The sequence below is a fragment of the Mus pahari genome, chromosome 3, assembly GCF_900095145.1.
Source record: "Mus pahari chromosome 3, PAHARI_EIJ_v1.1, whole genome shotgun sequence".
Taxonomy (NCBI): Eukaryota; Metazoa; Chordata; class Mammalia; order Rodentia; family Muridae; genus Mus; species Mus pahari.
In genome coordinates, this window is record NC_034592.1 from 105838952 (window position 1) to 105850735 (window position 11784).

At 45.7% G+C, this 11784-nt stretch overlaps 1 pseudogene; it reads right to left on the minus strand.

The window, feature by feature from the left end:
• Positions 1–5049: 5049 nt before the first annotated feature.
• On the minus strand, positions 5050–5200 carry LOC115063774 (annotated as a pseudogene).
• Positions 5201–11784: the final 6584 nt, after the last annotated feature.

Here is an 11784-nt window from a genome sequence, read left to right on the forward strand (position 1 = left end):
AGAGGAGCCCCTTAGGCCTGGTCTGCCCCAGCGAAGCCCAGTCCTGCTTCCTGCGCTCTGGCCCTTGTCCTTGGCTACAAGAGTAGCCCCCTAGGGTGGCCAGTGGTTCCAGCCTCCCTCACCTTGGGGGTGGGGGGGAGCCCCGTGGTGGCCTCGCCCAGTTCCAATGTTCTAAATGCTTTATTTCTGAAAAAAAAAAAAAAAAGAAAGTCTTCACCCAGCAAGATGACTTCTTCCTGAAGTCACATGGACAGAGTCCCCTTCAGTCAATCTCCCCCAGCATGTAAACTGTATTGTCTCTGGAGACCCTAGGTCACATGCAATTAGAGCAGAATGACATGCAGGTGGCCCTGAAGAGTGCCTGGGATCTTAGGAGAATCCTGTGACCCTCCCTGTCTATCCCTTCTTTGAGAGTACAGCAACCGTCCTCGGGCTCAACCCTGATGGCTGCTTCCAACCAGGCACAGCTGACCTGGTGGAGACAGCTGCTCTTTTGCTTGGATGACGAAGGAGAAAGGAGCAGTCACTCTGATATTATTTAGGGGTGCAGAAAGCGGTCCATTTTATCTGTCAATTAAGTCAAATGCTGGAAAAGTTTGAAAGTGAACCAAAGCCAAGGTTTATTCAAAGTGGACAATTTCATAGAGTTAAAAAAGAAAAGAAAAGAAGGGAAAAGAAAAGAAAAGAAAAGAAAAGAAAAGAAAAGAAAAGAAAAGAAAAGAAAAGAAAAAAGAAAACTTGCCCCGGGCAGGCAACTTGTCAGTCTTAGCAGCCCAGAGGAGGAGAATGGTGAGAGAAGGGAGAAAGGGAAAAGCCATTTGAGTAAAGCCAGAAAGGAAGAGTGCATGAGAGAGAGAGAGAGAGAGAGAGAGAGAGAGAGAGAGAGAGAGAGAGAGAGAGAGAGAGAGAGAGAGAGAGAGAGAGAGAGAGAGAGAGCAAGCCCAAGTACTGTGGGGGGAAAGCACATATAGGCTCTGGAAGCAGAGAAATAGCCAAGAAAGAATGCAAAGGAAATAGTTACACCTTTTAAAAGCAGGACTCATTAAGGTGGGCAGACCCAGCAGGCTCTCAGAGCAGCTTGTAGGAACTGTACTGGGAGCAGACATTCTGGAAAGCCAAAGTATAGCATTTTGTTAAAGAGATAATTGTCCCGTCTGTCTCTTTAGCATGGTTTAAGGTGAGCCTTCCTAGGGGCAAGATGATTGACAAACTGTCTCACCTTTTGGGTAGCTGGAGTTGTTAGCTCTCCATTCATGTGAGAGATTTCATCCTGTTGACAGAACTAGTTTTCCCTTACTGGGCTGTTCTGTTGCTGTGTCAACTCTCTCTGAACACAGTAAAACAGTCAAGAAAACACATCTCAGAAGCACCTGGTATCTGAGATACCCCACTGGTCACCCATATCTACAGCCAAGCATGCAGAGGAAGCTAAGGAAATGTAGCATGACCCAGATGCTGCAGAGTCCGGGAGTGGGGTTGGGTAGGGTGGAGTGCAGGAGGATGCTCTGGTGACAGCTGGCCTTCATGACAAGAGTATTGTCACTCTGGAGATGGGTCAACCTAGCCTCCTTTAAGGAACTCTGCTAGTTTTCCTTGCTCTCATTTCTGGGCATCAGATCAGACTGATACAGTGACTTGCCTGCCCATTAGACTTGCTGTGAACAAGCCTCTGACTTGTTGGCTTGGCTTGTACACCTTACTGTGTGCTTTTTTTTTTTTTTTTCCGTTTAGACTCCTGGGCAAGATTGGTGGGATTCATTTCCTCTGCTTATCTGGGGGTGATGGGGCTTCTGGACTGGCAATGGTGAGAGCCAGAGGCCCCCCACCCCCAGCCTGGCCTGGGATGATGTCACCATGACCCAATTGGCACACAGCGGCCAATCGACGTCCTCCTTCCCTGCTCTCACTTTAAAACTGTTTGTTTGCTTGTTTGTTTCGTTTGGTTCGTTTTTGTTTGTGTTTTATTCTATAAATGTTGTCACCAGACATCACCTTTTCCAGGTTGGAGCGCCCATAAAGAAGGTGTTCCCATCAGCTATTTTTTCCCCCAGCTGCAGGCCTAGGTTTCCACCAGGTGGCGCTCTATCCCAAGCGGTTGACTTGGGAAGCGGAAACTAGGAGAGTCAATTAATTTGGGAGACACATCTGACCTAGTTGAGGCATCCCTTTGACTTCCCCGGAAGTTCCACACTCAAGTTCTTCCTCTCCACTCCTTTTCTTCTTCCCCTTCACCCATCATTCATCAAACAAGACTCATTTCGCTCTTAAAATACTGAGTATGGCAGGACTACAAAGCTGCGGACTAGGCTTTTAGCCCAGAGTGGTTGATTTTCCAGCTGCATTTGTCACCTGACATACACGCAGGTCAAGTACACAGACGCCCGCGTCAGCTGGTCTCTTGTTTCTAGATCTTTCCACACTCATAAGTAAGAGGGCTCGAGGAGTTCCTGTGGGACTTGATTCCTGTCCCAAGACCTGAAAGTTTTTCCTGAGTCCGGAAGATAGATAGCAGGGAGTGGTTTCCAGACATTATTCTAGAAGTGACTAACTGGAAGAAGCTTTCTGTCACAGAGTAAGAAAAAGGTCAATGTGGTAAAACCATATTAAGATTTCATGTCTCTCCAGTAAGAATGGCGGCTCTCAGGAACATTAATGACAACCACTGCTGGTGTGATGTGACAAGAGGGGAGCTCCTACACACTGTTGTGGGGTGTGTAGATAGTGCAGCCACTTTGTAAAGCAGATACCTGGAGGTGTCTCAGAGGGCAACAACCTGGACTGCCACGTGACCCATCGACACCACTCCTGGGTACACACCCAATGGGTTGCACATCCTACCACAGAGGCGTGCAAATCCATCCTTGGTGCTCTATGCATAATAGCCAGGAAATGGAGTCAACTGAGATGTCGGTCCACAGATGGATGGCTGAGAAAAATGTGCCTTTGATACATAACCAGGGCTAAGGATGTGTACAACACTTAATGGAAAGCCACTAAGTTTGTATGCTAATTTCAAAATAGGACTTCAAAAACAATCTTAACAGAATTATTCAGCATAGGTGGACAATGACAACCTCAGACTACATGGGTTATTACATAAAAATTGCAAAGTATGAGAGTTACTGGTCAGAGATGTCCCAGAGGTCTCCAACCCCGGCTATTGCATTGGCCTTGCTTCGCCTCCATGGTGAGACTGTACGCTAAGACCCTGTTGCTGAAGTGTGTGGTCCCTTTGACTACAGAACAGAGGAAACAACCAATCTCACACTGTGGTGGTTTGTATAAGCTTGGTCGAGGGAGTGGCACTATTAGAGGGTGTGGCCTTGTTGAAGTAGGTGTGGCCTTGTTGGAGGAAGTGTGTCACTGTGGGAGTGGACATTGTGACCTTCCTCGTAGTCACACGGGGCACCAGTCATCTCTTTCCCTTTGGAAGAAGATGTAGAGCTCTTGGCTCCTCTAGTGCCGTGCCTGCCTGGATGCTGCCATGCTTCCCACCATGGTGATAATGGACTGAACCTCAGAATCAGTAAGTCAGCCCCAATCAAATGTTGTCCTTTGTCCTTTATAAGAGTTGCCCTGGCCAGGCAGTGGTGGTGCACATCTTTAATCCCAGCACTTGAGAAGCAGAGGCAGGCAGATTTTTGAGTTCGAGGCCAGCCTGGTCTACAGAGTGAGTTCCAGGACAGCCAGGGCTCCACAGAGAAACCCTGTCTCAAAAAAAAAAGAAAAAGAGTTGCCCTGGCCATGCTGTCTCTTCAGAGCCATGGAAACCCTAACTAAGATACAAATCTACCTGGAGACTTTCTCTGCTGACTACGGAGGGAGAAAGAGATCAGTGGTCTCACCCGGTGCTTGACCTTCCATACCACAACACAGGCCTGCCAGGCAAGAGGTGCCAGGAGGCGCACAAACGTTACAGAGTAATAACCAGTGTCTGATTGGGCTGAGCCTCCACAGGAGGCACTCGGATGCCTTAGACTCCACAGGAGGCACTCGGATGCCTTAGACTCCACAGGAGGCACTTGGATGCCTTAGACTGTAATCTTGGTCAAAAGCCCGTGCCTGGGAGGTCGCAGGTTCTAGGATAGAACTGGCTGTTATTTTCCTGAATGGTCATGCCAAATTGTCCCATAAGTATGGATGCTGAGGGTACCAGCCATCTCTGCTTTCCCCACCATGGCTGCTTCCTACTGCCACGCCCTCCTGTCACGATGCACTCCTATCCATCTTGAACAACAGGCTCAGATAAAGTCTTCTATAAGTTGTCTTGGTCATGGTGTTTTATCACAGCAGCAGAAAAGAAACTAATGCAACATTTATACAAAGTCAAAGATACCTAACCAGGAAGTATGATCTGGCAAGATGACTCAGTGGGTGAAAATGTCTGCCACCCAAGCCTGGTGACCTGAGTTACAAACCTGGAACCCACATAAGGTGGAAAGAGAACAGGCCAACTACACAAAGTTGCCCTCTGACCTCCAGATGCATGTTATGGCATGTGCCCCACTTCATTCACCATGTACACACATGATGATGGTGGTGGTGGTGATGATGATGATGAATAGTGACAATAGCAACAACAATAAAATAAACTTTGTAGAAAGAATAAATAATAGGGGCTCTTCTGGTACCTTTGAGCCCATGGAGGTCAGCTGAAGACAGAATTCATATAAGTCACAAATGTCTAGAGAGTTGTGGGACAAAGGCATTTTGGTTGGTTATGAGCAGGTCTCTCCAGAACTAAAAAGACTACGGCTTAAACTGAAAGTGTTTCTGACTGAGATGAAACCAAGCTTTGCACAGGCAAGAGATGTGCTCATGTGTACAGAGCAAAAAACAACATAGCGTTCCCTAGCGGCAAACCAAACAGAAGCAGAGTAAGTTGGGGTAAAAGAGGTGACTGGGGCCAATGGAAAGAGTGTCAAGCTTTGTGGCAAATTCCAAAGGAGCCTTCTTGCCCAGGCCACTGGACACAGTGTCTCTATGATGCTGTACCCATCGTGTACTTAGGCTTTTCTCTTTTATTTCTGGTATTTATTTATTTTTATTTAAAGGGGAGCACGAATACAGTTCCCCACTCTCACAGATCATGTGGCAGAGAAGAAATTGTTGGAGTTAGTGCATCTCAGGAGCAAGGGATGGGCCTCACCTTGAGAAAGCCACCTTCTTGATTATGGTCTTTCTGCTGCCGGGTAAGTGTGCTCTTGTCTTTTAGATTTATCATGTATGTATGTATGTATGTATGTACGTATGTCTGTCTCTATCTATCTTTCTATCTACCTACCTATCTATAAGAAGGCAGGACCTTCATCTCACCAGGACCACAGCCATACTCACACAGCCTGAAACTCACCTGGCTGGTATCAGACTTGCAGGAGTCCATGCTGCCTTGACCTCTCAAGTTGCCAGGGCTCGAGACATGTACAACCCTGGCCGGACTGCTCTAGTCTTTTAAAATCTTGGTTAAGTATTCTATTTACTTGATCCCCTGGATATAATTTTAATAACAATTAACTTGTTTATTTCTTCAGGGTGCCAGGGGTCTGAAGCAGGGTCTCAGGCATGCTAACCAAGTGCTCTACCACCGAGCTGTACTTGCAGGCCAGCCTAGATCTTAGAGCAAGAGGCTCTCACTCTGCTCACCCTAGGGCAGCCGGACACCACAGCTGTGCTGGCTACATCCTTAACTTACAACTATCTCTTTGCTTTTATGGGTGGCTGAATCATTTCATTCAGAGGCTTAGAGGTGGAGAAGGGCTAAAGAGGTCAAGAGGAGCTGCTGTTCTCAGCAGGACAGATCTCTCTCCACTCAGTGGCTTCCACAACAGGGGTTTGCCTTTTGATAACTTCTTGAGGTTGAAAGGCAAAGGTCAAGGTACCAGTGACTGAGTTTCTGATCAGCTCTGCTCCTGGCTTGCAGAGTGTCATATATCACACATCACCTTGCCCATATATGAGAAACCAGACTGACACAAGTCACCTATCCCTATGTCCTCATAGGAAAAAGACTGAGCAAGGGACCTAGGGTGAGCAAGCCGTCTGGTATGTCTTCTCAGAAGGACACTATTCTTATTAAGTTAGGATCCCTCCCTTAAATTTAGACCAAGGGTGTGATTTTACAGTCCTGATTAGAACTCTCTGACTTACAAAATTCTTTCATTTTTACAAATTTGAGGATCTAGACACAAGTGGGAGTGTTGGAGAAATAATCTTGATTGATATAAGCTTCCCCCTCACAGATTTCAACTGCCCCACAACTGAGGACAGAAGGCACAAAGGTGCTTTCTGACCTGGGGTCCTTCCGGCAAGGGCACTGATTTCAGACCGTTTCTTGAGGGCAGCCTTAGTTGAGCCAGAGATGGCTGGAGGTGTAGATGCCTGTTAGAGGCCTTGCCTAGGATGCCTGGGGTCCCAGAAAGTTCTCCCAGCACTGCATAACACAGAGAGAAGGCACCATGACCAAACTGGAGAGAGGAAGTCAGAGGATGGACAGAAGGACAAAGGCAGAGGAAACTTACACTCTCAAGACTGCTGGTTTCCCATTTATCTCTGTGTTCCCCTTGAATACATATTCTGCCTCAGCCCCAACTCCTCTCCACGCCTTACACACGCACTCTGTCAGAATCAGAGATTTCCTGCCGTGAACTGAGGGTTGAAGTAAGGTAGGGCTATGGGCACTAAAAGACCATGGCAGGGCATTGCATCCTGACTTTCTCTCAGGCAGCTTTCCAGTCTTTGGCAGGGTACACAAGTTGTCACATCGGAAAGTTCTGGAGACCCCAGCCTGTGGCTGGACTCATGGATGCTGTCTGAAGATTTAAGAGCTGGCTGATTTCAACCTCTTCCCACTATTACACAGATCTCCACTGTTTCATGGGAATATCAGTTAGGCTTGTTTTGGTTGCAAGGCTGTTTGAGGAATGCTTCTCCAGGACAACTTGTGATCGATCAGTCATTTTCTGTAATCAGTGCCCTGTAAGCTTCAGAATGTTCAGAGGGCATGTTTACAACCTGCCTGTTTGAACCTGTTGACTCAGGACAAACACTCAGTTACCTGGACCATTATGAAAGATTCTACTCAACTGCAGTCGGGCACACGCCTCATCTCTCAAAGCTCCATCTTTGTAAATAGGGATTCGAAGGGATAGAGAGAGTTACTTTGGGAAGGTTCAGCAAGAGAGCCCACGAATGAGACATTATGGCCTTTCCAGGTTCTCTTGAACCTAGTTCGTGCTCCAATGCAGAGCTCAATCTCAGGGAGCCTCAGAGCCCTGGGCTGGTCCCACAGTGCTCGGGGCAGCAGGCTCAGGCTCAGGCTTTGAGGCAGGCTGGATGCAGCTCGACATGCCGTGGAGCATTTCCTCGGTCTGACACCTCACAGTGTAAGTACACTGTGCGGCATGTCCTCCTACATTCTGGGGTGTTCTGAAGGAAAAGGAGTAATGATGACAGCAAACATTCAGGACTATTATATGTTGCTGAAAAAAAATTGAAGTAAGAGAAATTAGAAAGTTTATTAAAAATCCAATTGGATTAAATGAAGAAAATGTAACATTTGACTTTATAACTAGGAAGGAATAAATTGATGTTCTTTTAAAAGTATGAACTTTATAATTGTGAGACAAAGACAATATGTCTAAAAAATAATGGTCAGTAAATTTGTTTAAATTAAAATGCCCCTCTAATACTTCATGTAGTATACAACTTCTTGAGTGCAGTAGACATAAAATATTGCCGTGGACAGCCATTTGTCTTGTGAAGTCTTGTGAATTGTGCGGTGATTGCTCAGTGAGCCTTCTCAGTCACAGGGAGGTCCAGTTTGGAAAAGGGAATGAAACCCAGGCTCATCCCTTGGGAGAAGAGCTCCCTGGAGCGCCTCTGTAGGACTGTGCTACAAAGAAATCACTTCCTTCCTCAGAGGAAGTAGCAGACCTTCCTGAGAAGGGAGGATTTTAAGCAAAGAACTTGCTACTTCCAGTTTGTGTTTTAGAAAGGATGAAGGACACCGGCCATGTCATGGCACCCAATCCCATTAGTCCGTTTGATCAAGGCAAACCCAAAGGCTACATATGTCTCACCTTCATCTACCTAGGGGTAAGCATGTTTCCTGACTTACTTCCTGCCTACCATGTGATCTAGCACAGACTGTGCGGTTGGGGCAACCGATTTTCTTTACAGAAGCAGAAACCCGTGGCTTGTTATCCTACAGGAGCAAAAGCGCCAGCATTCCAGGAAGTTATCTGTCTTGGGCAAGCGGGCCTTACCGACTAGCGGCATTCCTCTTTTATAATCTCTAAAGCACAGCAAGGTAAACTTAAAACATAACGTTAGCCATCATGACGCCTTTCAAACTGTGTGTGTGTATGTATGTGTGTGTGTGTGTGTGTGTGTGTATGTATGTATGTATGTGCCTGAGAGTATGTGTGTACACCAAGTGCATGTAGGAACACACGGAGACCTGAAGAGGCAATAGGATCCCCTGAAACTGGAGTTACAGGTTATTGTGAGCTACCATGTTCATGCTGGGTATTGAACCCAAGTCCTCAGCAAGACTGATGGACACTTTTAACCCCTGAGCCATCTCTCTAGCCCCTGCAGTTTTGATTATAGAGCCAGGAAACACTTCATTCCATAAAACAGAATAAGTACCTCAATGGTCTGAACAGAAAAGTTTGGTTTGTTTGTTTTTTTTTTATTTTTCTTGGCATTTTTCAAGACAGGGTCTCTCTGTGTAGCCCTGGCTGTCCTGGAACTCACTTTGTAGACTAGGCTGGCCTCGAACTCAGAAATCTACCTGCCTCTGCCTCCAGAAAAGTTTGTTTTATAGATAGAAAAAGGCTTGGGGAAGTCAGAAGGAAGGAACAAAAGGGAATGGTCATTTAAAATGACTTTCCTTGTAAGCTGAGCACCAGGAGATAGAATAGAAAGTAACAGGTTGGCTAATATCTGAGTACTTTATGCTATGTGCACATCGTGAGTGAGCATGTATGTTTAAGGGTTAAAGCAGAGGAAACCTCATTATTCTACCAATTGAAACTGGCTTGTTTGAGAAACTTGGCGCTTTAATAAACTCCAAATCTTTTTAAAAATTTAATATTATTTGCAATTCATTTTGTACACTCCATATGTAATTCCCCGCCCCTCCTCATCCACCCTCCAACTGCTCCACATCCCACACTTCCTCCCTCCACCACCCTGTCTCCACGTGGATGCCTCTACCCCCTACCCCACCTAACCTCTAAACTCCCTGAGGCCTTCAGTCTCTTGAGGGTTAGGTGCATCATCTCTGAATGAATACAGACCTGGAAGTCCTCTACTGTATGTGTGTTGGGGGCCTCATATCAGCTGGTGTATGCGGTCTGTTTGGTAGTCCAGGTGTACACATGTTGGAGAGGTTGTGGAGAAAGAGTACCATTCCTCCATTGCTGGTGGGATTGAAAACTGGTACAACCACTCTAGAAATCAATCTGGAGAAAATTGGAAATAGATCTACCTGAAGACCCAGCAATACCACTCTTGGGCATATACCCCAAAGATGCCCCATCACGCCACAGGGGCACCTATTCCACTATGTTCATAGTGGCCTTATTTGTGATAGCCAGAAGCTGGAAACAACTTAGCTGTACCACAGCAGAAGAATGGATACAGAAAATGTGGTTCATTTACACAATGAATACTACTCAGCTATTGATAATGAGGACATCCTGAGTTTTGCAGGCAAATGGATGGAACTAGAAAATATCATCCTGAGTGAGGTAACTAAGACCCAAAAGGACATGCATGGTATGTACTCACTAATAAGTGGATATTAGCCAAAAAAAAACCCAAACAAAAAGAACAACAAACCCATATAGAATACACAAGATTCAGTCCACAGAATTCAAAAGGCTTAACAAGCTGAAGTGCCCAAGTGAGGATGCCTCAGTCCCACTTGGGAGAAAAAAGAAAGCAATCACAAGTGGGGAAGGAGGGACTTGGGAGGCAAAGTGGACAGGGTGGGGTAGTGGGGGGTAGAGGGGAACCTGATCTGGTATTGGGTAAGGGAAAAGGACTGAAGCCCTGAGGGCCAGCAGAAAGAATGTAAACAGGCAACCTCAGGAAATAGGAGGTTGGGGGACCCTCCAGAATGCACCAGAGACCTGGGAGGTGAGAGACTCCCAGGATTCACAGGGAGGGACCTTAGATGAAATGCCCAACAGTAGGGAGAGGGAACTTATAGAGCCCACCTCAGCAGGAAGACAGGGCATCAAGTGAGGGATGGGCTTGCCATCCCACAGTCACACTGACCCATAATTGTTTGTCTGAAAGAATTATAGGGATGGAAATGGAGAGGACCTTGAGGAAATATTTCTTTTAATTATTTAATTATTTACCATGAGACATAGGTGGTTGATTACTAAGAGAAGTCATTGCAAAGTTTTCGTTTTTTTGTTTTTGTTTTTGTTTTTGTTTTTTTTTTTAAGGAAGAATTGAAAGTTACATGGAAACCTTTTCTGTGAGTTTATCACTTTCAGTGTGAAGCCTGTCAGCAGGGTAAACTGTATGAGTCTGCCTCTTTTAGAAGGAGACCTAGGAGGGTTAGAAAGGCAAGGCCCGAATTTTCTGTATGAGATGGACTGACCAGGCACTTGCAACCATGGGGGGAGGAGCTGCATGTCTGCTGCAGCCAACTCATCCGTCAACAATCAACCATCACCATCACTGGATATCTGAGAAAGAAAGTTTGAGCAGGAAGTATAATCCAGACGGCCTCTGTATCAACTAAGTGGGCACAGACTTAACCGCTACTTAAACCCTAGGCTCCTCTCTGGTCATCTCGATGGTTTCCCTGGGGACAGAGTTCCCAGAGCAGCCGTCAGTGGTCAGTGTGGTCTCCATCAAACAAGACAGTCCATCACATAGGGCAGCATCAGTCTTCTGGTGCCAGACTTAGAAGATCTGAGAGACTTGCCTGAGGATGAGGAACTGGAGAGACTGGCCTACACTGGTGGAAGCAAAAGGTGCAGTCAGCTCTCCAGGGTCCTGTGTGTCCACATCTTGGGCAGGGTCCTGGCGGTGGGCAAGGCATGGGGTAGTCCTTTGTCCAGTGGTTTTGCCCAGCATTGCCCAGCATTACCCCAATCCAGGTGGAATTGTCTGTGCCCCATTGTCTTCTTTGGAGGAGGCCTAGGGCTGTGTCTAGGAGTTGGCGGTTTCATTATTAGTGGAAGTCTTTCAGATTCTAACCTGATTTTAAACAAACTTTGTTTTATTTTAGTTACTTATTTCAGACTCACCCTGACAACATCTACAAAGACTATATAAAGGGAGGTATAAATTGGTCTCTCCTACAAGTTTGTTTTTGTAAATTAATTACATTCTTACTTAGCATGACTATAAACAGGGTTTTAATCACATTAAAGAATTGGATCCACGACAGGGTGACTGACCATTATCTTGGGTGTCTTAATTATTTTTAACAGTTTACAACAAGGCAATAGCTTTTTACAGAATTAGGATTTTACAGTTTTATTACTGTAAAACTTTAGTCCTAAAAATTTGAATTGAAAATTTAATTGAAAGGTGTCTAGCAGTCAAATAAAACTTTATTATAGTCCATAGGGTGGCTGGGAACCTTTCAAAACCATAAATGCAGCCCCCAGAGAGACTGACAACCTGGTAGTGTACCATTACTGAGTATTACAGTTTTTTTGTAGTTCAGTTTATTCAAATAGCTAAAGCTTAACAAAGACAAAGAGGCTAGATATATATCTTTTTTTTTCAATTTTTTATTAGGTATTTACT